This window comes from Schistocerca serialis, chromosome 7, assembly GCF_023864345.2.
Source record: "Schistocerca serialis cubense isolate TAMUIC-IGC-003099 chromosome 7, iqSchSeri2.2, whole genome shotgun sequence".
Taxonomy (NCBI): Eukaryota; Metazoa; Arthropoda; class Insecta; order Orthoptera; family Acrididae; genus Schistocerca; species Schistocerca serialis.
In genome coordinates, this window is record NC_064644.1 from 226510348 (window position 1) to 226524079 (window position 13732).

Consider the following 13732-nt stretch of genomic DNA (forward strand, 5'->3'; position numbering starts at 1 on the left):
AGAGAACAGAAAGATTCTTGTCCTTACAAAGCTTACATTGATGATAAGGTCCATGATTATAATGATGTTAACATGAAAAAGGAAAAAGAGCTATATATGAAGTACCCAATGGCTAAAAAGAAGTTATATAAATTGATGGAAATGTGAAGTAATAATATGTGAATACAATATTGATGTACATAACAAACATGTATATGTTGTGCCTCGAAAATTTCAGGGTAAATTCTGGAGACCCTCGTATTTCCACCGTCTCGAACACGCATTATTTCAGAGATGAGTGTGGTAAAGTAGAACTGTGTCTACTGCACCACAATTATTTGTGTGCACATGGACGAGTATCGGATAGATGATCGGCGCGGGCAGGTAGTCGCCGAGCCTGCCTAAAAAGTTACATGTCCAGCACAAGGAGTAATTGAGATGGTGTGACATCATACATTATTGTGTGAACATTTGAATGTTGAAAGAAGAAGAGAGACAACTACTTTTTCATTCTTTCTCTTACTTTCGTAAGGTCCGGACAGTTGTCTTGTCAAACTAGGAGAGATTTGTAGACTGTATTTATGGAAAAATGAATGTGATAGTTTCTGATGGACCGAAAAGTGCCGAGCTTATGAAAAATGTTTTAGTTGTATGAAAACTGTTATGTGTGATGAAAATAGTGAGATTGAGCTCAAAGTATTCTCGAGTGTACGGAGTTATTTTAGAAGTAGAAAAAATCCCTACAAAGTAGCATCTTATCTTTGGAGAAGAAATTGTGCAGGATATTGCAGCCGGATATCCTGAAAAGAAGATCGGCAAAGCAACTCCAAGTAAGTTCAATAGCCAAGGGGGAGTGTGAGTCTTGCACACCAGTACCACACTGCCACCCTTAATCACCGGAAACCGCCAGAATACAAATATTTTTTTGCTGTACACTGAATAGGCTTAATAAATGTGGCAAGTTCAGAATCGAAGTAGTCTAAGTCACTTCTTTTATGGAAATTACTTAACTCCATACATGGACATATGATCACGTTTTCTAATAAGTGAAAAATTGATCCAAATCAAACTTTGATTTTAGATCAACAGATGGCAGCATTATTTGCCATGCTGAATGAAAACTAGAAATAGTTGATGTTAAAGTGATCTAAGTCAGACATAGACTAATGTATTGTAAAAATCCAGTCTCAACAATCATGTCTAAAGAAAGACGTGTATCCCGTGATGAATTATTGTACAAGAAGAAGCAGCAGTACCAGTACCAGTACCAGTGAAGAGTGCTGTGACAGTGACAAATATCGAGAGTATCACTCTCATGAAATCAACTCAGAAGGTAAGCTAATTTAAGCAATAGCATATTAAAAGAGTTTACAGTGTAATAAATTTGTACAAAGTAAACTACTTTCTTTTTATTGATTGAACATTATTTACTCTTCTGCTTTAGATTTGTGCCTGTGTCAATGTTCTCATGCTTTGCTGTACATGGCATACACATTTTGGACTGTTATCAAAATTACTTGGACCAGTTAGCTGTCTAGTTTTTTGCCATGGGCGAAATTGAGGGATAATAGAACTGTATACTTTTTTTACGTTTTTTAGCTGATTTGTATGACATGACTAGTTACAACCTCACTGTTCACCAAGACCTACATACTTTGTATATTTATTTTTTATTGGTCCTGTGAATCATACACTGTACAGGGGTAAATAATGATATAAGACAAGTCAAATAATTTGCAATAAAGTTTAACAGAGAAGCTGTTGTATGGTTTTCAGTATATAGCAATATAACTAACTCTAACGTATGGGAATAACATTTCACAAATAAATTTTACACACACACATTTCATACTTTTGGCCTTGATTATACAGATGCACACATATATGTAATAGACCACATATAACACACAGATAAATTTATATATACACATTTCTTATTTTGGCCTTAATTGTATAAACTATTTAAATTTTTCACATATTTACATTGTAGAGCAATCTTGCTATTTACATCGACGATTTTACTTATAAACATGATTGTTTCTAGGATATATAGGCATGGTAATGTAAGAATATGAAGCTTTTTAAATGAGGGTTTGCATGAAGATCGATTGTATTGTATTGTATTTGACACTGCTTTGTGTTTTGTGGCCTTTGAGACATTTTGTGCACAATTGTGCACTTTTTTTAAAATGAAGAGAGGTGAAAAGAATTGAAAACATGTCTAGATATTTCCTTTCAGTATAATAATATATATTTTGCAGCAAAATATATTTTTCTCTAGGTTAAAATAGTTCAGGCTCAAATGGCTCTGATCACTATGGTTCTTAACGTCAATGGTCATCAGTCCCCTAGAACTTAGAACTACTTAAACCTAACTAACCTAAGGACAGCACACTACACCCAGTCATCACGAGGCAGAGGAAATCCCTGACCCCGCCGGGAATCGAACCCTGACGCTGGAAGCGAGAACACTACCGCACGACCACGAGCTGCGGACAAAATAGTTCAAGTCTGAAGGGGTTAAAAAGAGGCTGATTTTTCTTTTGAGTTATAATATTCCCTTTGTGTCTTTCTAATTGTACATGTTAAACAATGTTGGGAGCTCTCCTTGCAGTATAACCTACATTTTCATTACCCTCCTGGCCTCAATCTAAGTTACCCAACTAGCCCCTAACTCTGCTTCCATTCCAGCACTACACAGTCCTCTATTTCACCAGCACACCCTCAGTTTTTTTTTACTTCTCTCCTTTTTCACTACCCCCACTCCCACTCTCTCTTACTCTCCATCTAATCTCCCAACCCTCTCTCCACCTCATTCCTGTACACTCCCACAAGCAGCACTTGAGCATCCCCCACCCTTACCCTGCTATCCCTCCCCCTCCCTGCCCCAACCTCCTCCTTTCCCATATGACGTGGTTGCCTCTCCCATCACGCACTGCTGCTCGCAGTCTGATTTCAGCAGCCAAAGACTGTGGTCACGTATGTGTGAATCGCATTTCCTTGAGTATGTATATGTATGTAGTTTATTTTCGATGAAATTCTTATTGGCCAAAAGCTCACTTTCTGACAGTCTTTTCGTTGTGCCTATCTGCGACTCAGCATCTCTGCTGTATGGTGAATGGCAACTGTTCTTTTCATAATATTGTTAATTGTAAATGTTTATTCACAACCTTAGCATCATCATATTTAAAAGTAAATGAGATAAAGCATATTCTGACTTACATACAAGCACATCACTGTCAAGTTTTTGTTACCACTCTTCACAATTTTCATTCTGCAACCACTTTTCATGGAACGAACTTAGATATCGTCTCTTAATTTCACTGTTATTAGTCACTATTCTCAATTATGGAAGCTAGTATATTCATGCATGATCCAAGCATTCCAACAGTTGCTGTAAACTGATAGGTTACAATGAATGAACAAACACAAAAAATAAACATTGTCAGTTGACATGTTGCTGCAACTTAACAGCATTTCTTTAATATGTTAGTCGAATATTATAGACACAAGAATGAAAAGTTGTCAGAATAAGGATAGAAAAGTAGCGTTTTTTACAATAAGAAATTAACATTGAAACAAAATTATTTGTAATTATTAGAGAATAAAGTCACCTTCAAGCCTGCAGATTTAAGTCATGGTGTATACATGGAGAATTCATTCCAAACCTGGGCACTTCTGATAGCACCCAAGGATCTGGTAATCCCATCACTTTTAGTGCAAACAGCACATTTGATCCTTGAATTTCAGATGGTGCACCCAGATCCACTTTGTCTTCACTGGTTTCTGAATTGTAAATTCTCTTGAAGTCTGTCTACTTGCGCTGAGTCGTCATATGCCTCCCATGTTCCACCTATCATTGCCAAGTTGTTACAGTTTGGAACAGCCAATGGCAACGGTGACAGTACAGGCCCTGCTAACTTTATGTAGTGGTTGTGCAATGTTGTGTATCAAGGTGAAGAAGTGTGCAATTCATACAGTGATTACACTATGACTTAATCTTTTTGACACTGTCTATTTCTAGTTTTATGTAATTATTCTGTTATTACTTTTTCATGTTGATGTATTTTCAGACTGCATTGTATCAACGTGCAAAGCAATAAATTTTGCCTTAAAGTTAAGTTCTCATGAGTCGCATCATTTTTGGTGGCCCTGACATAATCATAGGTGAGAGTCAAAGTCAACTAACATAGTATCCATGTCATGTTGCTCTGAACATCAAGCACAAATTAACCATGTGTCATCCACATACTGCATTGCTGACATACTTTGAAAGTCAAGAGGCAATCTACTGCATCAGCCATGCCGTGCACCATCCACGTATTGACATATAGCAATGTCAGACCTGCCACCATCTGTCAATGTGCCCCTGAATGCTTCAGTTAATCAAGTCACTGTCAAACCCCGTTGAATGGTTTGCACAAATCGAGAGTCAATACATGCTCACCAACCTAAGAGCTGATAAAACTAACTACTGTTATGTCGTCGCCGCTCTTAATGAAGGCATTGCTAATGAATTGTACAATATTTTGGCCTTAACACTGATCTCTGACTGATACAGGACTTTGAAGAATGCTATGGTCACGTGTCTGTCGGAGTCTGAGGCAAAACAACTTGAGTAGTTGCTGCTAACACATGAATTAGGAGATTGCATTGCCTCGCAGGAGATTGCAATCTCTCACAGCTGCTGCACCTGTTATTAACAATAGCGAGCAATGCTGTCAATGAAGACATTCTAAGGAACATCTAGCTTCCACATCTACCTCAAGTCACACAGAAGATCCTTACAGTATGCACCAGAGACCTTGACACATTAGCATAGACTGCTGACTGTATCATTGAGACAGGCCCGTTGGCAACAGTAGCAATTGTTAACCCATCACACAATTCTGTTGTAGGATCACTACAGATACAGATCGTGGAGGTCACTGTGCTAGACTCTGCACTACGAACATGACATTCAAGTAGTCAATCACAGGGTGAACCCAGCTGATCACCTTCATCACAAAAGATCTGCTGGTACCACAGAAGGTTTGGATGTCAAAGACAAGAGATACATTACGCCATGTGAGATGGGAACATGACAGGAAATCAGTGATGATGGCGACTAGCCATCTAAAGAGCAGTTGTCGATTGTTTGTCACCAGTATCTACACCAATCTCCAGTTCCTGATGGATACCGGCGCAGAAATGTCTGTTTATACATCTACTCCTGTTTCTCATCATAAATGTGATGGTGGTCACCTGTTTGCTGCCAACAGATCTACAATAAAATCATATGGGCGTGTGACACGTACACTAAATCTAGGCCTATGTCATAAGTTTGAGTGACAATTTATAGTAGCGAATGTGACACATCCCATAATAGCTGGAGACTTTCTGTCATTTTATCACTTGCTACATAACCTCAGACATTGTTGACTGCTAGATACCAGCACTAATCTGGCCACTCGAGTAAGTGTACATTGTCTGGATGGTCCTGCCATTAGGATGATCATGACTGACTCTCCCTACTTGGAACTTCTTAAACAGTTCCTGAAGATCATCAAATAGTGACCAACACTAGCATCAGTATGCCATTTGACAGTGTATTACATCATCACAACACCCAGACTGCCAATCCATGCTTGACTGCACCACCTGCCAACCAAGAATCTAAAAGTAACTAAGTAATAATTCTCTTTCATGCTTGAACAGGACATATTCCGACCATTAAGCAGCAACTGGGCCTCACCGCTGCATACAGTGCCTAAGAAGAACAATGGATGGTGTCTTGGCGATGAAAAACAACAGCTAATTGCAAGGACAATCCCAGACCACTACACCGTACTGCACATTGAGGACTTTAAATTTATGGTAAGCACGTATTCTCCACCTTAGACTTCATGTGTGCATATTATAAAGTACCAGTAGTGCTAGAAGAGATTGCTAAAACTGCTCGCACCACTCCATTTTGCCTCTTTGAGTTTACAAGAATGCCTTTTGTATTGGACAATGCCTCACAAACATTCCAATATTTCACGGATGAAGGTTCAGAATTCCACTTCCTTGGCTACACAGTCAATGCCCTCACAATTCAACCACCTCAAGACAAGGTAGACCCAATGGTTAATTATCCACGACCATTGACTGTTTGTAAATTGTGGTGATTTCTAGGTGTCACCAATTTCTACCATCATTGTGTATGGAACAATGCATTGTTAGCTGCTCCTCTGAATGATCTTCTATGAGGGTTGCTCAGTTAAGCGCCAGACTGCTGTGGAGTAGTGAAGCCGAGACAGCTTTCAGCAAGATGGCTATTGCTGAGGCCGCTCTGTCGGTGCACCCTGTTCTGCAAGCACTGTTGGTGGTAACAGTTGATCTGTCAGCAACAGTAATAGATGCTGCACTAAAACAGCAGACAGACATTCAGTGGCAGCCTTTAGCATTCTACAGAAAAAAGCTATCTCCTTCATAGCAGAACTAGTCTACCTATGACCATGAACTGTATGCAGAATATTTTTTCCATCAAGAAATTCAGACACGTGCTCACAGGTAGACAATTCATTCTCATTGTGGACCACAAACCAATGACATACACATTTTGTCAGTCACCAGACAAAGCATCATTGCATTTGTCATTTAGACTTCATAGACAGTTTACAACCAAGGGTGCCAACTTTCCAAAATTTTTGTTGGTGCATATCAATGGCTGAATGATTAATATGTTTTCTTGGGAGTATTAGTATTTTTTTAAATGATTACCTTGCTTCACACATCCCTTCAGTAGACCCTCTTTTTGTACTAGCTATTAATGCGGTAACACCCCTTCACCCTACAATACAAGCTCCTGCATCCTTCAATGCCATTGTCTCAACAAACAAAACGATAACAATCCAGATTACATAGAAGCAATTTCACTGAAATCTTATACTACACCACTGTTACATTTAAAAAGAATAACTAATGAGGGAGTCGGTAACAATTGGCTTCCTTGTATCTCGCATTATTCTTTATTACTGATCAATATTGGCAAGCAGATATTTAGAACCAATTGTTGACAAATGGAGTGGGCGTATTGTAGCGTGTCACTTGTAAGAAAACATGAAAACAAGCTTGAAAAGTACAACTGCTATTCTGGGAGTGCCTCTGGCTTGACCAGAGAAAGGCAAGGAATGGGGGGAGTGTCTTGCTTGGTTGCGTTTGCACAAAGACATCTGAAACAAACATGTTTTAGAGGTCAGAAATTTTAACTTCCATCTCAGGTCTCAATAGTATTACTTTTTGATAAAGCCAAGTGAGAAAGTGAGGTATATTTATTTTATTTTGTCTTTATCAAACTAAAAATTCTGTGGCTGTATGATGATGCTCGAGCCCCAGCGCACCCACAGTCAGTGCACATGTTTATGACCAGTGTTGTCCATGTTTTGAGACAACTTAATGTCCCGGCAGACACTCGCTCTCTTGTGTTGAGTGATCTCGAGTGCAATCGATTATGAGGCATTAGCCTTTATACAACAGCCCAATGTTGAACTGCAATGGTGAAGCCACAACCCTTTGTCTCTCATGGTTTCGACAGCAAGCAATCACGTTGCTGTACGACCTGTCGCATCCTGATGTCCATGTTACAACACAGTTGGTGAAATGAACTTTTGTGTGGCCTAACATTGACAAAGACTGTAAGGCATTTGTCCACCACTGCATGGCATGTCAGTATAACAAAGTAACTCAGCACATTCATTCGCCATAATCAATGATTTGAACACATCCACACGGACGTTATTGGACTGTTGTTGCTATCAGAGGGATGTAGTTACTGTCTTACCACCACAGACCGTAGGTATTCTCCAGGTCCAATATCACTGCTTAGGCCATCGCAACTACATTCTTCCAGGGATGGATTGCCTGGTTCAGTGTATCATTGTGCGTTACCACTGAGCAAGGGAGACAGTTTGAATCATACCTGTTCAAGGCATTTGCCGCCACTTTAGGCACAAATCTCATACAGACAACTACTTATGACCTGGCAGCAAATGGTTTGGTAGAATGCTTACACATTTAGCTCTAAGCCTCCTCCATCCCTTCGGTGTCACAAGTCACAGTGTTGGACTGAGATACTACCAAACTTGCTACTGGGCCTCCACACAGCCATCAAGGGTGATCTGAAAACAAATACAGCTGGTTTGGCCTATGGTCAACCAATTAGGCTACTGGGTGAGTTCTACTGCTGTATGCCAGACATTATTGGCGATGCGTCAGACATCGTCAGCAAGCTACACTCGCAGATATGAAAACTCTGGCCTATTGCAGCAAGGGAACAAGAGACTAAAGAGAACAAGAGTCTCGCCACCCATTCGTCTTTGACAAACAAGATTTCATTTGACACAACACGGTATATGAACCTCTGCAACAACTGTACGATGAGCCATATACGAGGGTAATCCCAAAAGTATGGTCTCCTATTCTATTATAATTACATAGATCTGTTTATTTCTACAGTGGTTTACATCAGTTTATAACTTGAACATTTAGATATTTTTCGACATAATCACCATCTCTGTCAATGCATTTTTGTAGACGCTATGGCAGTTTTTGTATGCCCATGTCATACCAGCTCGCCGCCATGCTGTTCAGAAAGTTATGAACCTCTTCTTTCACCTCGTCGTCGGAGCTGAATCGCTTTCCGGACAAATGTTCTTTTAACCTAGGGAACAGGTGATAGTCGCTGGTCGCCAAGTCAGGACTGTAGGGTGGTTGGGTGATTTTTTTCCACTGAAACTGTTGCAGGAGAGTAACGGTTTGCCTAGCGATGTGTGGGCGAACGTTGTCATGGTGTATGTGCACGCCCTTGCTCAACATTCCTCTTCTCCGGTTCTGAATTGCCCGTTTGAGTCTTTTCAGAGTCTCACAGTACCTGTCGGCGTTAATTGTGGTCCCAGTGGTCATAAAGTCAACTAACAATACCCCTTTCCGATCCCAAAAAACGGTTGTCATGACTTTACTGGCAGACTGTATTTGTTTGAATTTCCACGGCTTTGGCGAAGAAGGATGCCGCCACTGGCGTGATTGTTGCTTGGTCTCAGGTGTAAAGTGGTATGCCCAGGTTTCGTCACCCGTGACAACTGAGTCCAGAAAGTTGTCCTGTTCAGCTGCAAGGCAGTGAAGAAATGCGCTGGAAGCATCAAGTCGTTGATGCATGTGGTCCTCAGTCAGCATGCGTGGCACCCATCTTGTCCACATCTTCCGGTAGATCAATGTTTCCGTTAAAATTCTGTGAGCGGTGCTTCGGGAAACCTCAGGAACCAACGTGCAGAGATCATCCAGGGCGATCCGCCGATCTTCATGCAAGCTTTGCTCAACCTTCAACACTGTCTCCTCAGAAACCGACGGTCTCCCGCTCCTTTGTTCGTCGTGAATTTCGGTCCGACCAGCTGCAAACTCTCTACATCACTTACGAACATTTTTGACATCTATGCACGACTCACCATACACTTCCGTCAATTGGCACGCGCAGTTCGCACTTGGCGGTAACATCCAACGTGAGCTCCATTCTTGTTGGAATTGTGTGAACAATATATTTTGTGTGTGACGGCGCAAAGTGCACTGTGTAAAATAGACCTCTTTGGCATTGTCTAACACTCTTTGTGTGCGCTAATTATTCTGTTGTGTTCGCTGTAAATTTTTTATTGTTATTTAAAAAAAAAAAAAAGGCTCTGAGCACTATGGGACTTAACATCTCAGGTCGTCAGTCCCCTAGAACTTAGAACTACTTAAACCTAACTAACCTAAGAACATCACACACATCCATGCCCGAGGCAGGATTCGAACCTGCGACCATAGCAGCAGCGCGGTTCCAGACTGAAGCGCCCAGAAACGCTCGGCCACTAGAGGCCGGCTTTTATTCTTGAATGTGCTAATATAGTTATTAGTAAAATGTCCTTTTTTTCTCCTTAATACTTATTCAGCTGCGCAAATTCCAATAGGTTATGGGCCCAGGCTGCATTTGGAATAAGTATATCAATAAAATAGTAGGGAGAAAGTATTGGAAAAGTTCCAATTTACGTGAAGTGCGAGTTATCCTTACAAGACGATCGCAATTTTTTTCCGCATTATTTTTCGGTGTTCTTTACGGCAATAAAAAGCAAGTTACCGTTAAGAATGTGTGCGGCACAAATTCCACAGATTGAAAGACTTATAGGTCGTCAAAACTACGCAACCTGGCAGTTCGCAGTAGAAGCGTATTTACGTTTAGACGACTTATGGGACGTGGTAGATGGGACAATGAAATCCACAGATCAGAATTATTCAAGTAAGGATAGGAAAGCAAAATCAAAATTAATATTACTGATTGATTCGGTGAATTATGTTCACGCTGAAAAAGCTGCTACAGCGAAAGAAGTCTGGGACAATTTACGAAGTGCATTCGAGGATGGTGGTCTTACAAGAATAGTAGGATTATTACGCGAGTTAATTACCACTCGTCTGGACAAATGTAAGAGTGTAGACGAATACGTTAACAAAATAATAACCACGTCGAACCGACTGAGAAACATCAGATTCGAGATCGCTGACGAATGGATAGGAACATTGCTGTTGGCAGGATTGCCCGAAAGGTATGCACCTATGATTATGGGACTTGAAAGCTCGGGTATACCAATCACAGGCGACAGTGTTAAGGTGAAAATCCTGCAGGACGTAAAGAGTGCTCCAAGCTGTTGTACATTGGAGAAGGAAGGTGCGTCTGCTCTCTACTCAAAAAACAAAAAGGAGAAATCGGTGAGGTGCTATAAATGTCAGAAGATGGGACATATTGCGTCTCAGTGCAAAGAAAAAGTAAGCCTAAGATCAGACACTCAGCAAAAGAGGTATGTTACTGATAGCCCAGAGAGAAGGACCAATAACAAAGGTAAGGCACTCTTATGTTTTTATTCCTTTGGTGGGATGAGTAATCGTGATATGGAATGGATTTTAGACTCAGGTGCATCTATGCATATTGTTAAAGATAAATTACTTCTTTATGACATCAAAGATAAGACTCATATGGGAATATCTACTGTTGATGGCAACAAGCTCCAGTGTCACCTGGCTGGAAAACTAGATCTACATGTAAGTGTAAATGGTGAATCAGATATGGTTACAGCACACAATGTTCATTATGTGAAAAATGTGGCAACTAACCTGCTGTCTGTAGGGGAAATTGTCAAGAAAGGAAATACAGTCACTTTTGACATGCAGGGTGCAAGAGTAATCAGTGAAAGTGGTGAAGTTATAGCTACAGCAAGTAACGAAAGGGGTATTTTTAAGTTGGATATCATTGACAGTAAACATAAAAATGTTAGTGATTCAGTATATTCAGCAGAAGGTTTTTTATGGCACCGGAGGCTTGGACATCTAAATAGAAAGAGTATGTCTATAATAAAGGATATGGTAAAGGGAATACAGAATTTTAGTGTGTCCAAGGATCCTTGTCAGACATGTATAAAGGGAAAACAAGCAAGGTTACCCTTCAAGACTAGTAAGAGTAAATCCACAGAAGACTTACAGTTAATCCACACAGATGTATGTGGCCCAATGGAGTGTGAATCCATAGGTGGGAGTAATTATTTTCTTATGTTTGTTGATGATTACTCACGATATACTCATGTTTATTTTCATAGTTCTTACGACCAAGTGAGAGATATCTTTGAGGAATATTGCAATATGGTTGAAAGGTGGATGGGAAAGAAGATCAAGATCATCAGGTTTGATAATGAGAGAGAATATATTAACCAGAAATTGAAGAAACTTCAGGCAGAAAAGGGAATTAGGCATCAAACTACCATAAGGTACAGCCCAACTCAAAATGGGGTTGCTGAGAGGGCTAATAGGACCATTGTTGAGAAAGCAAGGAGCATGATGACTGATGCTGAATTATCCAAAGATTTTTGTGCAGAGGCAGTGTCAACAGCTGTATATTTGAACAATAGATCACCTACAAAAGAATTAAAGAATAGAATCCCTTATGAGATATGGATAGGAAAGAAACCTGATCTAAGCAATATAAGGGTTTTTGGGTGTGATGCAATGGCACATATTCCAAAACAGCTAAGAGGAAAATGGGATCCGAAAGCTAAAAAGTATATTTTTGTAGGCTATTGTGAAAATTCAAAGGGCTACCGATTAATGGATCTGTTGACTAAAAAGATTGTCAAAAGTAGAGATGTAATATTCTTTGAAAATAGAAAGGACTCAAAAGAGAGCAAAACCACTAAGTCAACTGCACCTAGTTTAGAAGGTGAAACCTTGTTCGAGGAAATAGAAAGTGAAGAAGAGGAAGACGACAGCCAAGGACAAATGGATACAATTTATGATGACAATGAGTTAGAGGATGAAAAAAATTAAGAAAGCAATGTAAGATGTTCTTCTCGTGTACCAAAACCGAAGGAATATCCGGATTTTGAGATGTATACAGCACAGTCTTTTAATGATGAGCCAAGAACAGCAGAAGAAGCAATGAGTGGCCCAAACTCTCAAGAATGGAAAGAAGCGAGAAGAGAGAATTAGAATCTTTATATCAGAACGAAACCTTTGAATGGGTAGATATGCCAGGAGATAAGAAACCACTGCAGGCAAGATGGGTATTCAATTTGAATAACCCTGAAAGCTCTTCACCAAAATACAAAGCAAGACTTGTGGTAAAAGGATATTCACAAAAACAAGGGGTAGATTACGAAGAAACTTTTTCACCTGTAGTCAAGTATGCATCATTGAGATATCTTTTAGCCTTGGCAGTAAAACGAAATTTAATAATTCATCATATGGATGTTAAAACGGCATATTTAAATGGGAAATTGGAGGAGGAGATATATGTCATTCCACCAAGGGAAGCCATAAAAACCAGATCAGAAAGTAAAAAGATTTGGCGTTTGAGAAAAAGTATTTATGGACTTAAACAAAGTGGACGTTGTTGGAATCGATGTCTACATGAAATTCTAATAAATATGAATATGAAGCAATCCAAGGCAGATCCCAGCATTTACTATAAAGGGAGAAAAGAAGAAATAATAATAAAGGCGATATGGGTGGCCGATTTCTTTATCCTGACTGAAAGTGAAGGCCAAATGAGAATTTTCAAGAAACAGCTGCAAACCAAGTTTAAGGTGCATGATCTGGGAGAAGTCAAACGTTATTTAGGTATGCAGATTACTAAGGATGAAGAAAGACAAGAATTGAGCATAAGTCAATCATCATACACGGAAAAAATATTAGAGAAATTTGGCATGAGAGATTGCAAACCCATAAGTACTCCAATGGAAGTAGTAGTGAAGTTAAGTGTAAATGAGACTGATGTGGAATGTGACAAGAATGGTCCTTCTTTAGAAGCAGTAGGGAGTCTGTTATATTTGTCTCAAACATCACGACCCGACATTGCTTTTGCCACCAATGCAGTGAGCAGATATTGCAGAGACCCAAAGGAAAAGCACTGGAAAGCTGTAAAGAGGAAATTCTGATACGTAAGAGGAACCTCAAACTATGAGTTAAAATACCATAGAGATGGTAACACAAAACTAGAGGGATATAGCGATGCGGACTGGGGGAGTGAATGGGGAGACAGGTACTCCACCACAGGCTGCTGTTTTAAATTAGTGGGGGGCCTCACATCATGGTCCTGTCAAAAGCAAAAAACTGCTGCATTGAGCACCGTAGAGGCCGAGTATATGGCACTATCTTACACCACACAGGAAGCATTATGGCTACGAACATTAATAAGTGAAATAGAACCCAATTTAATTGA

General features: G+C 39.9%; 1 long non-coding RNA gene across 1 annotated transcript in view; it reads right to left on the reverse strand.

The window, feature by feature from the left end:
• Positions 1–6895, reverse strand: part of LOC126412794 (uncharacterized) — a 42342-nt gene extending 35447 nt beyond the window's left edge. The window contains exons 1-2 of the long non-coding RNA XR_007575342.1: positions 3594–6895; positions 3202–3380 (exon numbers count right to left, since the gene is read on the reverse strand). This is a non-coding gene — a long non-coding RNA (uncharacterized LOC126412794). The remainder of the gene's footprint in view (positions 1–3201; positions 3381–3593) is intronic.
• Positions 6896–13732: the final 6837 nt, after the last annotated feature.